Below are 17,867 nucleotides of genomic sequence, written 5' to 3' on the forward strand. Positions count from 1 at the left end.
ATGCCGTTACTAGTCAGGAAAACGACAAGTGGATGGCAGCCATGGTTGAGGAGATGGAGTCTTTGAATCACAATCGTACATGGGAGTTAGTTCCCCTTCCTGAGGGTAAGAAGCCGATTGGTTGCAAATGGGTGTATAAGAAGAAACCAGCAGTAACAGAAAAAGAGGGGGAGAAGTTCAAGGCTCGTTTGGTAGCGAAGGGTTTTTCACAGCAGAAAGGAGTTGATTATGATGAAATCTTTTCTCCTGTGGTCAGGCACACTTCAATCCGAGCAGTACTTGCATTGGTGGCTAGTTGGGATTTGCATTTAGAGCAGATGGATGTTAAAACTGCTTTTTTGCATGGTGATTTAGAGGAGCAGATCTACATGCGGCAACCTGAAGGTTTCACTCAACCTGGAAACGAGCATTTAGTTTGCAGATTGAAGAAATCTTTGTACGGGTTAAAACAGTCTCCGAGACAGTGGTATAAACGGTTTGACTCCTATATGATCAAGATTGGCTACAACCGATGTGAGTATGATTGTTGTGTCTATGTTAAGAGCCTTGATGATGGTTCTTTTATTTTTCTATTACTGTATGTTGATGATATGTTGATTGCTGCGAAGAACATGGATGATGTTATCGGTTTGAAAACTTTATTGAGTCAGGAATTTGATATGAAAGATTTAGGTGCTGCAAAGAAAATTCTTGGAATGGAAATTTGCAGGGACAGAGACTCAAGGAAACTGCGGCTATCTCAACGGGTTATGTTGAGAAAATGCTAGAAAGGTTTGCGATGAGCAGCGCAAAACCAGTTAGCACTCCATTGGCGAATCACTTTAAGCTCTCATCAGAACAGTGCCCCAAGACAGATAAGGAAGCTGAAGATATGGCAAAGGTTCCGTATTCTAATGCTGTTGGCTGCTTGATGTATGCGATGGTATGTACTCGTCCTGATTTAGCTCATGCTGTTAGTCAAGTTTGTAAGTACATGTCTAAACCTGGTAAGCAACATTGGGAAGCAGTCAAGTGGATCTTTCGGTACTTAAAGGGTACTGTGGGACATGGAATTGTTTTTGGGAGTCAGCGGGATAACCCTTTGGTTGTAGGATATGTGGATTCAGATTATGCAGGTGACTTGGATAATAGAAGATCTACGACAGGGTATGTGTTTACTCTTGGTGGAGGGCCTATTTGCTGGAAGTCTACTGTTCAATCTGTCGTGGCACTATCTACAACTGAAGCTGAATACATGGCAGCGGCTGAAGCTACAAAAGAAGCTTTATGGCTTACTGGTTTAGTGAAGGAGTTGGGTGTTCAACAAGGTGGAGTTCAGTTGCTTTGTGATAATCAAAGTGCTATTCACTTGGCTAAGAATCAGGTGTATCGTGCTAGAACTAAACATATTGATGTAAGGTTCCACAAGATCAGAGAGTTGGTTGCATCTGGAGAGGTTTTGTTTCAGAAGGTACATACTGATGAGAATGCCGCTGATATGTTCACCAAGCCAGTTACGACAGACAAGTTCAAGCATTGCTTGGACTTGTTGAATGTTTCGAGTTGTTAAAGAAGCAAGGTAACCCAACCCACATTGAAGTTTCCAAGGGGCAGGATATTCGCCAAGGTGGAGATTTGTTATGTATGGCTCATAAAAAAGTCTCGTTGTGGGGTTACGAATTATGTGGGTTGGGGGTGTGGGGGCGCAGCCCCCGCGGTACGGTACAGGGTTGATTTTGTAATTATGTACCAGGGTTTTCTATTATAAATAGAGATGTAACATAGACCTAAAATATCATTGAATAAAACTTCTAGCGCCGCCTAGGCACCGAGGACGTAAGCACATTGCCGAACCTCGTAAAATTCTCGTGTTCTTTCGTTTTCTTTACCCATTTTCGTCAACAAGTAGCATGCATCTCACTCTCTCTAGGAGAGTTCTATTCATCCTTTCGGCTAATCCATTCTGCTGAGGAGTATTTCGAACTGTCTTGTGCCTTGTAATGCCATTTTTTCTGCACAACTCATTAAACTGCTCTGAAAAAATATTCCAGGCCATTGTCAGTTCTCAAATGCTTCAATTTTGTTTCCATCTTGTTTTTAGTGAGAGTTAACCAGTCCTTGAACCGTTCAAAAGCTTCATCTTTTGTTTTTAGAATGAAAACCCACACTCTTCTAGTGTAATCATCTATGACAGACAGAAAATACCTCCCACATCTATGTGTTTGTGTTCTAGCAGGACCTCATAGATCACTGTGTACATAGTCTAATGGTTTCTTTGTTGTATGAGTTCCAGTGGAGAACTTTACTCTAGATGCCTTCCCCAACACATATTGTTCACAAAATTCCAATTTATTAATTTTGTCATCACCTAACAGGTTATGTTTAGATAGTTCTTGTAGGCCCCTCTCGCTTACATGTCCTAATCTCATGTGCCATAGTCTAGCTTTGTTAGTTTCAGATTGAACTACATTTGACGAGTTACCAATCACAGTTCTTCCAATTAGTGAATATAGACCATTACTTCTAACTCCTTTTATGGCAATTAAAGAGCATTTAGTTACTCGTATACAACCATTTTCTGCCTTAAAAGAATAGCCACTTGATTCTAACATTCCTAAAGAAATCAAATTCCTTTTAAGTTCTGGTATGTACCTGACATGTTGCAGTATTCTTTCAGCTCCATCAAACATCCTTATCCTGATTGTCCCACTACCAACCACCTTGCATGCTTTATTGTCTCCAAGTAGTACAGTTCCACCATTTACCAGTTGGAGTGTCTCAAACTGATCTTTATGAGGACACATATGGAAGGAGCACCCTGAGTCAAGAATCCATTCTTTGCTTGGTTCTGATTTAGTAATTGCCAAAGCTTTAGCCGAATCATAGCCATCAGAGACTACACTTACTTCTCCTGAATCTTTTGGCTTTTCTTGATATTTTTTCTTTCTGTCAGGACAATTCCTTTTGAAGTGGCCTTCTTTATGGCAGTGGTAACACTTGAACGGTCCCTTTGATGACTAATTTCCATTTTTCTTTCCTTTTCTCGATCTTGATCTGTTCTGATTGTTCCTCAAGTCTCTTCTATATGATCTTCCTCTAACAGTAAGACTATCTACACTGTTCTCCTCATTCATATCATGTTTCTTTTTAAGCTCTTTGGCTCTAATCAGCGATTGAACCTCATCTAGTGAAATTGTCTGCACTCTTCCATAAAGCATTGTATCTTTGAAATGCTCATAACTCTTGGGTATAGAGTTTAACAACAGTAAAGCCTTATCCTCGTCCTCCATCTTGACATCAATGTTTTCAAGATCATCTATGATCTTAGCAAACTCATCAATCTGATCTGAGATTGATTTCTCTTCATGCATCTTGAAGGAGTACAGGCGTTGTTTTAAGAAGAGTCTATTGGCTAGAGATTTAGTCATATAGAGTAATTCAAGTTTAGCCCAGAGTGCCTGAGTTGTTGTCTCTCTTGACACTTCCCTTAGAGCTTTATCACTAGGGCTCAGAGTTATCGCGCTGTGAGCCTTTTCCAAGATATTGTTTCTTTCTTTTTCGAGCATCTCAGTAGGCAACGCTGTTGGTCCTTGCAGTGCTTCCACAATTCCCTGTTGTACTAGAAGGGCTCTCATCTTCACTCTCCATAGGCCAAAGTCATTCTTTTCGGTGAATTTCTCGATATCAAACTTGGCAGATCCCATCGTCGTTGATTTGTTCCCACAGACGGCGCCACTTGTTGTGCAATCTACCAATAATTATCCGAAGAACGAACACAGAACAAGAATCCAGAAAACAAACCAGAAAATCAAGAACACCAAAATATTTACGTGGTTCAGTCAGTGTGACCTACATCCACAGGAAGGAATCAATTTCACTAAAGCAAACGAAACAAGATTACAAGATTTAGAACCGGAAGTAAGAACTCTCTCTAAATCTCTCAATACAATCTGATCTCTCCTTGAACCCTCTCAACTCACTTATATCTTTATTTATAACTAAAGACCCCCTCCAAGTTGATCGGTTCAGCAACCAACTGTCAAAGTCAATGACAGTTATAACTGAGTTAGTTTTGGCTTCCAACTGTCGCAACCACCTTCTGATTTATACCATTGCCTTAGTCCAGTAAATTGTGAGTCATTTCAACACCTTAGCAATTGGATGTGATGCCGTTCTCTCTACTGCAGCAGCAATTTGAAGAATTTCTGATTCATCATAAGTAAAGGAAGCCACCGAAGAGACACTGGGTTTTCCTTCAGTGAGAGTCCCTGTCTGCACATTGAAAAAGAGTAATGTAGTGAACTTCTAATGTAGCACATTATATATATATATATATATATAGAGAGAGAGAGAGAGAGAGAGAGAGCATTATTTTTTAGGGTAAAGTACTTTGTCAAAAGCTACATGGTCTACATTGGCCAAGCGCTCTAGAACATCTGCACCTCTTATAAGCAGTCCTTGTCTTGCTGCTGATGAGTTTCATTGCCGAAACACAGAGTTAGCTGTTGATTGTAAAATGCAAAGGAAAAACGTTATATGACCAGTATGCATGCTATTATTCAAATTCAACAGAAAATGCATCAAAATCAATATTTATTTACATGCTAGATAATTACCGAGGGAGATGCCAACAAGGATTGCTGTTGGTGTGGCAAGACCCAAAGCACAAGGGCAGGAAACAACCTGGAAAGCAAAAACCAGCATTACAAACTGGTAGTGCAAATAAAATTTGTTTTGCACAAATAACTTTCAGTGACAATTCTCTAATAAAAATATTACATCTATTCAAGCAACTATCTTGAAGTGCTACCAAGTTAAGCAATTCTTCCCATATTGAGACTACTGTCATAACAGAGAACTTTCTTGGCAATCAAATGGGTAAAGAATGTAAACAATCAGGCAACTAATATTTAGGCAATAAGCTGGAGAAGAAACACGTATAAACATAAGAAAACTCACTAAGACATCCACTGCAAGTTTCAAACTCAAAAGCAAAGGATCTCCATCAGGGCCAGCAATATCATTGAGCAAAACATCTGGAAATATGTGCGACACAGCATAATACCTGGACAGAGAAAGCAACAAGGAGAAAGACAAGTAAGATTAGCCAGTACACAATATGCAGGATGCTAAGAGGCAAAAAACATTTATAACCAACTAAAACAAAAACCCACAGGACCAGAATAATCTGGTTTGAGTTATAAAAATAGCATGGAGAAATGGTAACTGAAGAAATCAGTAAGTTAATGCAGAAATTATACTTCTAGAATGGAACAAAGTTTGGGGAAAAGGAATACAATTAACTTGGGGGGAATGATCAGGAGAGGAGAACAAGAAATGAAGTGCATATAAAATTGTCAACTTTAACCATGGATAAGATTCCAACTATTTTATTATTTGATATTAGTTATGCTATTGATATTAGTTATGCTATTGACTAATCCAATAAAAAAGGTTCACTGGGGCACTAACCATGCGTACAATCTTAGAAATAGTTGAGTTGGAGCCAGTGGAAGTTGCTTCTATCCTTAAAGGACCATCCTGAAAAAGAACATTCATAAACATAAACGATGATTGCATGGGTAGAGGGTTCAATCTAATATTCTTAAGATATAATTTATAAAATATCCGACTAATACCAACATTTAATCTTTCTCTAAAAATACTTATTCATCTCTAATTATCCCAAGCAATCCCATGCATTTTACTACTAAAGTTATTGCTATATCTCTGAAATAAGCAATTGTAAAGTATATCTCATTCTAAAGAAAAAGCTAGTGGCGTAAGCCAGAGCATTTCTAAATTATATTCCTCAAAATTTCTTACCCAATTTATTGTTCCTGCAGAGACCATAAGACCTTTTTCCTTGAATACTGGAGGTGATTCTCCAGTCAGCATGGATTCATCAACCACACTTCTTCCTGCAAGAACTTTTCCCTGTGTGGAGATTTCTAGTTTCAGCATAAGTCCATATATATGGTAAATTTAATAATACAGAGATTACAAAAGTTTCATCTTAGTCTCATATCATTATCAGTATGTTGTTGACTTTAACTGAAAATACTAAGGGAGTTTCTGTACATGGACCAAGTTTATGAAGCAGATCATAATGTACCAAATTTTATCTTAAAACACATTCCCGACTTACATCTACAGGAATTGTTTCTCCAGGCAAAACTAAAACCGAGTCTCCAACTCGAATAGCATCTGAGCAAAGTGCAGAATCAGCAGAGGAATCAGTGTATGATGAAGTAATCACGAGCCTTAACTGAGTGGATATTAGTGACTGCAAAACCAATGATCTCATATGTGAAATCAACGGAATGACATTAAGATGAGTGATATTATAAAAGCATGTTATATCTTAGTTAGTTTTAAGGATCTGTATTCTTTAAGCCAGAGGTCATCGACCACCAAGCATGACGAGAAGTATAATAACACAAGAAGAAAGTAATTTGAGACTCACTAAAAGTTCATTCATGTCATTGGATACCGTAATCCTTGCTCTTTCTTCCAAAGAACGTCCCAGGAGCACAAAACCAAGAAGCATGACCTGCATGCCAAATTACAAAAGCGCTTCAAAAGAAGAAATAATCAACCAAACCAGCACTGATATAAAAAATAATGAATGTTCAGAATAAAAGAAATAATGATATAAAAAATAATGAAAGAAAAAGGAAGCTTATCATGATATTTGGTAGCTATAGGAGAGCCATGATATAAAAAATAAATACTGGAAAGCAGTAAAAGTGGGGGTAAATCACCGGTTTATCAAAGAATAAAGCATCCCATTCAAGTCCAGGGTCAACAAGTGAGATAGATGGGTGTTCAGAATCGTTAATATTTTCTCGTTATTTCTTCAATCTTGTGGCTTTATTGCTGCTAATTTGGTTGTGTTATGCTTATTTTCGTGCAAATCCTTACTTTCCAGAACTAGTGGTAAAATGGGCTTATTCTGCATTTTTATTATTATTTGGGCACGACTCTAGGCACGACACGGTCTGACGTGACAGTTTCTAGAAGGTCCAGTTAGTGACGGTTTCTAGAAGATTTACTCAGCGCGCCTTCTAGAAGATGGACGAGCAGAGTTGCATTAGGAGACTTGTTTGGAGTTTGAATTTAGAAAAAACAATAATCTTTAGTATTATTTTATTTTAATTTATTTGTTTATCCTTAAGCTTTGAGAGACTATAAATACCCTCTTGGGATAAGCCTAAACACACATCTCAGATTACAATTCTCTTCTTATTTCTAGTTTTATTAAAGCTTTCTTTTTTATTTTACTTTTCAAGTTTTTCGTTTTTCTCACAAGTCGAGAGTTGAAGCGATGACTCAATTCCAACGGGAGAATTGAAACAGACCCTTAATAACTTCAGAATATCTCTCTTAATCTATGCGCTTATTTTTCAAAATCAAAATAGTTTTCAAAATCAAAGATAGACTTTGGACTAGATTGTTGTTGCGATTAAACGTGTGGGCGGAAGGATCGGTTTATTGAAAGCACATTCGACTTCCTGGTAACACACTTGGCGAGATAGCTTCGCCAAGAGGGAATTGAGATCGGAATTGACGGTTATAGAAGCAACAATCAGAGTCGATCGCCACGAACTTAAACGGTAATTGATCTACGACAATTGATGTTGATTAGATCAGTTTCCGAAGCCGGAATCAAAGATTGCCTTGGGTATTCGGTATACAAAATAGAGTCATAAGAATTGCCCTTGGAGACAAAGTAACCGACGTGAATCTCAAAGGGAAAATCTAATTCGATGATCTAAGGGAAATTGAGTCAAAGCGAAGCTTGAGGCTATTTTTACCATATCTATTTTTCGACTTAAAATCTTTGCTTTATTTTTACTTCAAATCACTTTTATTATTATTTAAATATCTTTTTACCAAAACCCCTCATTTACTACTTTCACGCATGTTTTAAAAATTCAGACAAAAATTTGGAATTGTCTAAGTCCCTGTGGAATCGACTCTTATTTCTCTTTACTACGTATTTCCTTATTTATTAATTGAGAAAAATGAATTTATTTTTACATCGAAACGACAGTTGTCAAATTGGCACCGTTATCGGGGACTTTGTCAAAGTTACTAATTTTTTGTTTGCTTTTGATTTATGACTAGGACTAATCCGGGCGCATTAGTGGAGTACGACCCGGAGATCAAAGCCAGAGTTAGGAGACTTCACGAACAGATGCTTCGGGAAATAAGAAGACAATAATCAAATTCAGGTGAATCTGTTGATACAGAACCAATTCCGATGGCCGATCCTACTATCAGAGAGTTAGCCGCGACACCTACTGAACAAGAGCCTTTGTGCATTGATTTTCCCCATGGTGAAACTTCGTATCAGTTAAAAACTGGCCTTATTCATCTCCTCCCTACATTCCGCGGATTGCCAAACGAGAATCCACACAAACATCTCACGGAATTTCACATGGTCTACTCTAGCATGAGACCACAGGGAGTAATCGAGGATCAAATAAAACTTAGAGTTTTTCATTTTTCCTTAGCTGAATCGGCTAAGGAGTGGTTATTTTATCTTCCCCCTAATTCTATTACTACATGGGCTCAAATGACTTGTCTTTTTGTTGATAGGTTTTTCCCTGAGGCGAAAGTAAGTGAACTACGAAGGAGAATACTTGGAGTCAGGCAACTTGATGGAGAGTCACTTTACGACTACTGGGAGCAGTTTAAAAAGTTATGTTCTAGTTGCCCACAACATGGGTTAACTGAACAAACACTCCTTCAATACTTTTATGCAGGATTAACTCCATTGGAAATGAAGATGATAGATGCTGCCAACAGTGGTGCCTTGGTGAATATGACTCCTACTGAGGCTAGGGACTTAATTTCCACAATGGTTGTAAATTCCCAACAATTTCGCACAAATAATGAACCTCCTCAAAGGGTTCATGAGATAAGTTCATATTCCTTAGAAAATAAGATAAATAAGTTAACTGAAGTCATTAAATCTCTTGTTGCAGGAAAGACGGGACCAAACAGATCGTGTGGAATATGTGCATTATCTGATCATCCGACAGACGACTGTCCACTGATTCAAGATGATGTAGCAACTCAAGTCAATGCAGTTATAAACTTTCCAGGACCTCCCCAAAGAGCTTACAATCCCTACGGCAATACTTACAACCCAGGATGGAGGGATCATCTGAATTTTAGTTATGCTCAAAACTCAATGTCGAATCAAGATTATCAAGTGAGACCACCTTCACCACCACAACAGCCGCAGAAGACATCATTAAAGTCAATTGTCGAGAGGTTAGCACTTTCCTAGGAAAAATGCCAGATTCGTACTAAAGCCCATTTCCAAGAGATAGGCAAGAAGATGAGCCAACTGACTCAAACCGTGGGGAGATTAGAATCACAAAGGAGGTTATCATCACAAACTGAGCCGAATCCAAGAGAGAATGTTAGCTTCATCACCCTCCGAGGCGGTACATTTATTGAACAACCAAACCCAAAGGAAGTAAGCGCAAGATCCAAAAGAAGAAGAAAATTTGAACTCCTAGAGGGAAGAAGAAGCATTTTTCATAGAATCCCGAGAAAAAAAATAAAGATGATTCAGAAACTAATTCTACGCCATCTCCCTATGTCATTCCGCCTCCTTTTCCTGAAATATTCATTAAAAGAGACAAACAATCAGAGGAGAAAGAAATCATGGATGTATTACGGAAAATGGAAATAAATATTTCGCTTCTTGAGTTAATCCGAAAAGTACCGAGGTATGCCAGATACCTTAAAGATCTATGCACTAATAAAAGGCGACTTACCGGAAACGAAAAGGTGAATTTAGGTGAGAACGTCTCAGCAGTTTTCCAACGACGCTTCCACCAAAGTATAAGGATCAAGGTATGTTTTCAATACCTTGTAAAATTGGTAAGGTTAAAAGCAAGTGAGTTATGTGCGATCTAGGTGCCTCTATCAATGTAATGCCTCTCTCCGTCTATAATTTAATTTCAATCGAGCCTTTAAAGAAGACGAGAGTTACACTTCAGCTCGCCAACAAATTAATTATTTATCCTGAATGACTCATAGAATATGTTCTAGTAGAGGTAGAAGACTTAATTTTCCTGTTGATTTTTATGTGGTTGATATGGAAAATGATCATAGTAACATTCATTCTGAAATTCTCCTTGGTCGTCCCTTTCTGAGCACGGCAAATGCAAAAATTGACGTTCGAAGCGATATTCTTACTATGGAGTTAGACGGTGAGATCGGAAAATTTGATGTTTATATACCAATGAGATATCCAGATAACATGCATATTATTAATTTTGTTGGCGTTACTAACTTGTTAATGATGAATCTAACTTTGTTGATGATTTATATAGGAAATCGGATGATAAAAAAGACGACATAAGGGAGTTGAAAAATATTTCAGTTGTTGATTCAGATTTGATCTTAACTCCTTTAAAGCCTAAAGATTTACCTTCCTTTTGCAGGCACCAAAAATTAAGTTGAAACCATTGAGGAATCATTTGAAGAAATCAATTTTTGGTAAAAAAAAATGTTTTGACGGCTATTCTTTTCAACAAGATTTTTAATTTGGGAAATATCTGAAGAAATCTTTATGAGAATTTTCTAATTTCTCATAAGGAATTTCTTAGTTGGAAAAAGAGAATGAAGTGGAAGTGTTTGTCACGGAACCTGTAGTCTGAATCAGGTCGCCAAGCTAACGATGTTAAACAAAACGCTTCATGGGAGGCATCCTATTGTTTTTAATTCCGTTACATTTTCAATTTTTATTTTTATTTTGATTAAGCATGTTTCATTTAATTTTTATTATTATTTTGCAGGAACCGAATGTGTTTCAAACTTAAACAACGAAGAATTGAGAGATTACCATTTGAATAATGCCAAATTCAGACCCTGGGACCATGTAATGGCTTGCAAGCAGTGTGGTACTGATACCCCTCTGACGGTATCGATACCGTGGAAACATAATCGAAATATGATACCAATACCCTCAAATGGTATCGATACTACTATATAGTGGCATCGATACCCCTCTGACGGTATCGATACCGTTGACTCCCTACGCCGCACGTTAGCACACTTCTAAGGGAACCATGTCGTCATTAAATTCTAGGAGTACTCTATTCCTTCTCTTGCACTTTAATTTTACGTTTTGAGGCAAAACGCTTTAAGTGAGGGGGAGTAGAGTCTAGGTTGAGTTTCCCTTTTGCTTATCTTTATGTTTTGATGCTAGTATGTTTTGATTGGATTTGCAGAAATTTCATTGAATTTCTTTGTCTTGTTGAATATTTTTGGAATGTTATGCTTGTTTGGGAACACATGATTGTTTAGGTTAGGATGTTCTTGATAGCGAATAGCACGAATTGTGATCAAGTTGATATTTTTGTGATATTCCATGATTTTGTTGGTTGAAATGTGCTTAGCTCAATGCATAAAACAATTTGGTGAGATTTGAGCCTTTACGAGCATATCATTTTCGCTCTCATTTTGTTTGATTGAGTGTGTAGAATTTGACATTGGTATTCTAGAACCTGCATTTTAAATACTGTCGAGATTACACATGAACATGATGCTTAAAGATGATTTGGGCACCTTAGGATTAACTATTCCGTTTTCCATGCATTTTCCCTTAGTTAACCACTTTTGAGCCTATTCCCATTTCTTTGTTTTCACCATATTCATAAACCCGAGCCTTTTTATTTTATCCCTCTTTTCTACCCTTTTTAGGGCAAGTGAATAATTTAACCATTGTATGCTGCCTCGAAAAAAAAGCATTTCAAAAAGGAAAAAAAAGAGATTTTGTTCGAAAAAAGAGAGAAAAAGACGTGAAAAAAAGAAGAAAAAAATGGAACACGAAACAACAACAAAGAGAAAAAAATCAAATGCATTCCGAAAAGAATTTTGTTGTTCGATAGTTTGTCTTTTTATCTTGTTGAGGTTCATGTTTGATGGAGTTGAACTTATTATTTGTTAGTTCTTTGCCTTGAATTCTTCGCCATATATTTAGTCTTTTCCCCACCTTTATCTAAGCCCCGTTATAACCAATAAAAGACCATTTGATTTATGCATCTTGTTCTCATTAGTAGTGGAGATTTGATTTACTTGCAGGCCTATGGTAATATCGTGCCAATTTTGACATTGAATGTTTCTATACCCCAAACACATTGAGTGATTTTAGTGAATCCCAGTAAGATGTTGAGTCATGGGCATTGAGATTAATGAATGAATGGATGTTACAATTGCATTTGACTTGTTCCAATTTGTGATGTTCAATTGATTGATTTCTTGACTTGAATAATTCTTGTGGTCTCTACCTTGCTTCCTTGAATGTGAAAATTGACAAAGAATGGTAAATGAAATTTTTGACTTGTTTGATTATATCATACTTGAGGAAAAACATGAGATAAGTGAGGGGCAATTTGATGAGTGTTCAGAATCGTTAATATTTTATTTCTTCGATCTTGTGGATTTATTGTTGCTGATTTGGTTATGTTATGCTTATTTTCGTACAGGTCCTTACTTTCCAGAACTAGTGATAAAACAAGCGTAATCTGCATTTTTTTATTAGTTGGTCACTTCCGGAGACATGGTACGACTTTGGGTACGACACGGTATGATGTGGTAGTTTCTAAAAGGTCCAGTCAGCGACGGTTTCTAGAATATCTACTCAGCGTGCCTTCTGGAAGATGGACGAGCAGAGTTGCATTTGGAAACTTGTTTAGAGTTTGAATTAGAAAAAAAATAATTATCTTTAAGATTATTTTATTTTAATTTCTTTGTTTATCCTTAGGCTTTTAGAGGCTATAAATACCCTCTTAGGGTAAGCCTAAACACACATCTCAGATTACAATTCTTTTCTTCTTTCTAGTTTTATTAAAGTTTTCTCTTTTATTTTACTTTTGAAGTTTTTCGGTTTTTACCTTTATTTTCAATTTGTTTTTAAATATGCTAAGTATGACTTTTTTCATGCTTAGATAAATTTTTCATAAGCTGAGAGCTGAAGCGATGACTAAATTCTAACGGGAGAATTGAAACATGCCCTTAATATCTTCGGAATATCTCTCTCAATCTTTACGCTATTTTTCAAAATCAAAACAGTTTTTCAAAATCAAAGATAGACTTTGGTATAGATTGTTGTTGCGGTCAACGTGTGGGAGAAATATTTGGCTTATAGAAAGTACATTCGACTTCCTGAGAACATACTTGGCGAGATAGTTTCGCCAAGAGGGAATTGAGATCGGAATTTACGGTTATAGAAGCAACAATCCGAGTCGGTAGCCGTGAACTTAAACAGTGATTGATCTACGACAATTGATGTTGATTAGATCAATTCCCGAAGTCGGAATCAAAGATTGCCTTGGGTATTCGGTATACAAAATAGAGTCATGAGGATTGCCCTTATAGATAAAGTAACCGACGTGAATCCCGAAGAGAAAATCTAATTTGATAAACTAAAGGAAATTGAGTCAAAGTGAAGCTTGAGGCCGTTTATACCATATTCATTTTCAACATTTAATTCTTGAATCTCTTTATTCTTATTTTAAAACACTTTTTACTATTTAATATATTTTTACCAAACCCCCCCCCTTTCACTACTTATCTCCCGGTAAAATCATTCAAACAAAAATTTATAATTTTATAAGTCCCTGTGGAATTGACTCTTACTTCTCTATACTACGTGTTTCCTTTATTTATTAATTAAGAAGAATGATTTTATTTGACATCGAAACGATAGTTGTCAAATTGGCGCCGTTACCGAGAACTTCATCAAAGTTACTAATTTTTTGTTTGCTTTTGATTTATGACCAGAACTAATCCAGGCACATTATTGGAGTACGACTCGGAGATCAAAGCCAGAGCTAGGAGACTTCACGCACAGATGCTTCGGGAAAGAAGGAGACAAGAATCAAATCCAGAAGAAGAATCAAATTCAGGTGAATCTGTTGATACAAAACCAATTCCGATGGCCGATCCTACTATCAGAGAGTTAGCCGCGACACCTACTGAACAAGAGCCTTTGTGCATTGATTTCCCCCAAGAAGAAACCTATATCAGTTAAACACTGGCCTTATTCATCTCCTCCCTACATTCCGTGGATTGCCAAACTAGAATTCACACAAACATCTCACGGAATTTCACATGGTCTGCTCCAGCATGAGACCACAGAGAGTAACCGAGGATCAAATAAAACTTAGAGCTTCCTTTTTCCTTAGCCGAATCGTCTTAAGGAGTGGTTATTTTATCTTCCCCTAATTCTATTACTATATGAGCTCAAATGACTCGTATTTTTCTTGACAGGTTTTTCCCTACGGCGAAAGTAAGTGAACTACGAAGGAGAATACTTGACGCCAATTTGACAACTGTCGTTTCGATGTCAAAATAAATTTCTTTTTCTCAGTTAATAAATAAGGAAATACGTAGTAAAGAGAAATAAGGGTCGATTCTATAGGGACTTAGAAAATTTCAAATTTTTTTCTGAATTGTTTAAACTAGGCGTGTTGGTACAAATATTTTTAAATAATAATAAAAATGATTTGAAGTAAAAATTAAGAAAAGATTTTAAGTCAAAAAATATATATGGTAAAAACAGCCTCAAGCTTCACTTTGACTCAATTTCCCTTAGATCATCGAAATAGATTTTCCCTTCGGGATTCACGTCGGTTACTTTGTTACAAGAGCAATCCCCGTGACTCTATTTTGTATACCGAATACCCAAGGCAATCTTTGATTCCGACTTCGGAAATTGATCTAATCAAAATCAATTGTCGTAGATTAATTACTGTTTAAGTTCATGGCGACCGACTCGGATTGTTGCTTCTATAACCGTCAATTTCGATCTCAATTCCCTCTTAGCGAAGCTATCTCGCCAAGTGTGTTCTCAGGAAGTCGAATGTGCTTTCAATAAAAAAAAAGAAAGCTTTAATAAAACTAGAAAGAAGAACATAATTGTAATCTGAGATGTGTGTTTAGGCTTACCCCAAGAGGGTATTTATAGACTCTCAAAGCCTAATGATAAACAAATAAATTAAAGTAAAATAATCCTAAAGATAAACAAATAAATTAAAATAAAATAATCCTAAAGATAATTGTTTTTCCTAAATTCAAATTCTAAATAAGTCTCCTAATGCAACTCTACTCGTCCATCTTCCAGAAGGCGCGTTGAGTAGATCTTCTAGAAACTGTCGCTGACTGTACCTTCTAGAAGCTGTCACGTCAGACCGTGTCGTGCTCATGTCTCCAGCCGTGACCAAATAATAAAAAAATACAGGATACACATGTTTTACCACTAGTTCTAGAATGTAAGGGCCTGCACGTAAATAAGCATAACACAACTAAATTAGCAGCAATAAATCCACAAAATTGAAAAAATAACGAGCAAATATTAACGATTCTGAACACTCATAAGAGAACTACAAGAAAAAGGCAAATATAAGAACCAAATGAACTTAGCAGATCGAGTAGATGATTCTATGTTGAGAAAGACAAAGGAAATAAAGAAAAGTCTCACTGCACTAATGATAAATGCAGCAATTGATCCAAATCCCACAAGAGAATTCATATTGGGCGACCCCTTCTTGAACGCCATTAATCCATCAACTAGCAAGTCTGCAAAACATTTTTTGAGAACATTATTGATTGAAATCAACCTTTACTCACTAGTCACAACAGCATTAAGAAACTTTAGCAAGAGTTTTGCTAGTAAACGCCTTACGACCATGGAACCTTAAATATGGGTTGTTTTCGGAAATTTCGATTACAAAAATAGTTTAAAATTGTATGATAAAACATATAAACGTAACTTCAAAATTTTTTTTGGGTATGGATCCAAATGGGTGTCATCTGCCTCTTTTGTAGTGAATTTGGCATCCAAATTTCTAAACCTTTCAACTATATATCATATTAAATTTATAGTACTACGAAATTCTTCATTCTCATAATTAATATAGCAAATATAATACAAATCCATATTTCCAAACATAGAAATTTCTTAAATACCGGCTAAGATGTTAATGTATGTGAAGATAATAAAGGATAAAAAACAACAGTGATGGAGGACCTCCAAAAAAGATCCTGAATAGATAATTAAATCAAAGGCGTCATTTATCACATTTCAAATTTAAATAAGAAATTGCATGAATTGAATTAAATTACCATGGCCGATCAGTGAATGCAAAATATGTGAAGCATGACCTCCACAACACAGCGCAACCAAAGTCCAAGCAAACGCCACTCCGTTCCTACTCTTCACCAACTATTCATCTTTCTTCTTCAACATTTCCTTCCACTTCCTCAAGTCCTCCCCCCATTCCGACCCCCGACACTCTCCTCTTAGCCGCGAACCCGCACTCGCTCACGCGCTGAGCTATACTCTCCGCAACACTCTCCACGGTTTCGCTCTCCGTCACCTCCTCCTTCAACTTGATCGCCGCTGTCTCGGTCAATAAGTTGACCACTACCGATTCGAATCGCTCGTCGGAGGAGATAACTGATTTAACTCGCGACACGCATCCGCCGCACATCATCCCGTCGACATCGAGTAGAACCGAGGAATCTTTAAGCTTCAGCTCCTTCCGTTGGCTGGACGATTCCTCCGGCTGTAACGTGTCTCCAATGAATTGAACAAGACAAATCCATGAGTTACAGCCGGAGTTTGACTTGCTCAAACCTCTCGGTCAATGATTTGTCTGCCAAAACGGTCAACTTTGAGCTTCGCGGCATTATTGAAAGAGAGCTTTGGCTGAGTTGACAGAGAGAGCCCTCACAGATCGCCTGCCATTTCCATTGTCATTGCCATTGTGTGTTCATATAAGGAAAAAAAAGACAACAACACAGAATGCTACCAGGACATGTTTGAAGCCGACAACGAAACGCCGAGGACCGTAGCTGATTTTTTTTAAATGGTATCAAATTGTATTCCGCCACGTAAGCTTGCAATTATATCCGCACGTGTATTTTTGTTGCAATTAAGTGAACCTCACATAACCTTTGTGGTTGAAATTCTACGCCAGCCAGCCAGGTAAGCCCGGATCCAATCAAATCTTTTTAGATAAAATAACTTTTAGTCCCTGTGTTTGATAGTATTTTTTTTAATTGAGTTCTTTTTTTTTTTTCTACTTTAACTAGGGGTGAGTATTCAATTTGGTTGAGTTAAAACATTTTGAGTTACCTATCTTATTTTATAACTCAAGTTTTATTTAAAACTTTTGATTCAAATCGAATTTATAAAATTCGAGTTAAACCAAATTGTTTGAGCTACTAATTAAATTTAATTATATCTATTTACAATGTTGTAATACTAATTATATATATATATATATTATCTAGAAATGATAAATTAAAACTTAAAAACCAATCCACTAATCACTAATTTTTTTTGAGTTATTTAAGTCTTATATTATAACTAATATTTTATTTAAAAAATTAAATCGAAGTTATAAAATTAGAGTCTGGGTCAAATCGAGATTATTAGCATCAAGATGAATAAATTTTTTTAAATTTTTAAGTCAAATTTTACTCGCCCCTAACATCAACCTCTTGATAACTTCTTTAATTTAATGCACACCGTTCTAGCAATAAAACGAAATACCCAACTCTTAATTTCACACCAATTCAAGTTTTTCACCAAAAGAGAGACTTTATTTTGAGTATTAGCAGAAACTAATAGGAAAAGGAAATGGAGACAAAAGAAGCCATAAATCCACTGCCATTGCCAGTGTTCTATATTTGAGTAATTTTCGAGATTTGAGACAGAATAAATAAATGAATAAATAAATGAATAAATAAATGAATAAATAAATAAATAAATAAATAAATAATAAATAACTCTCTACATCGTTTCGGTTGCTTTACGACTACGAAGCAACCATCTGGGTTATCGGATCTGA

At 36.6% G+C, this 17,867-nt stretch overlaps 2 long non-coding RNA genes and 1 pseudogene across 3 annotated transcripts; all 3 read right to left on the reverse strand.

The window, feature by feature from the left end:
- Nucleotides 1–4,150: 4,150 nt before the first annotated feature.
- LOC120147822 lies at nucleotides 4,151–5,069 on the reverse strand. Its single transcript, XR_005518321.1, has 4 exons — nucleotides 4,939–5,069; nucleotides 4,596–4,662; nucleotides 4,369–4,448; nucleotides 4,151–4,251 (listed from the first exon to the last, which is right to left on the reverse strand). It is a non-coding gene; the product is annotated as an uncharacterized LOC120147822 (long non-coding RNA).
- Nucleotides 5,070–5,411: 342 nt separating this feature from the next.
- LOC120147823 lies at nucleotides 5,412–6,191 on the reverse strand. Of its 2 annotated transcripts, none has more exons than XR_005518323.1 (3): nucleotides 6,128–6,191; nucleotides 5,806–5,916; nucleotides 5,412–5,520 (listed from the first exon to the last, which is right to left on the reverse strand). It is a non-coding gene; the product is annotated as an uncharacterized LOC120147823 (long non-coding RNA). The 2 variants fall into 2 exon arrangements; XR_005518322.1 differs by lacking the exon at nucleotides 5,412–5,520 and adding an exon at nucleotides 5,676–5,709.
- A 270-nt stretch (nucleotides 6,192–6,461) lies between these two features.
- Nucleotides 6,462–16,777, reverse strand: LOC120147846 (annotated as a pseudogene).
- Between the last annotated feature and the right edge of the window lie 1,090 nt (nucleotides 16,778–17,867).

This window comes from Hibiscus syriacus, unplaced genomic scaffold, assembly GCF_006381635.1.
Source record: "Hibiscus syriacus cultivar Baekdansim isolate YM2019G1 unplaced genomic scaffold, ASM638163v2 tig00110944_pilon, whole genome shotgun sequence".
Classification (NCBI taxonomy): Eukaryota; Viridiplantae; Streptophyta; class Magnoliopsida; order Malvales; family Malvaceae; genus Hibiscus; species Hibiscus syriacus.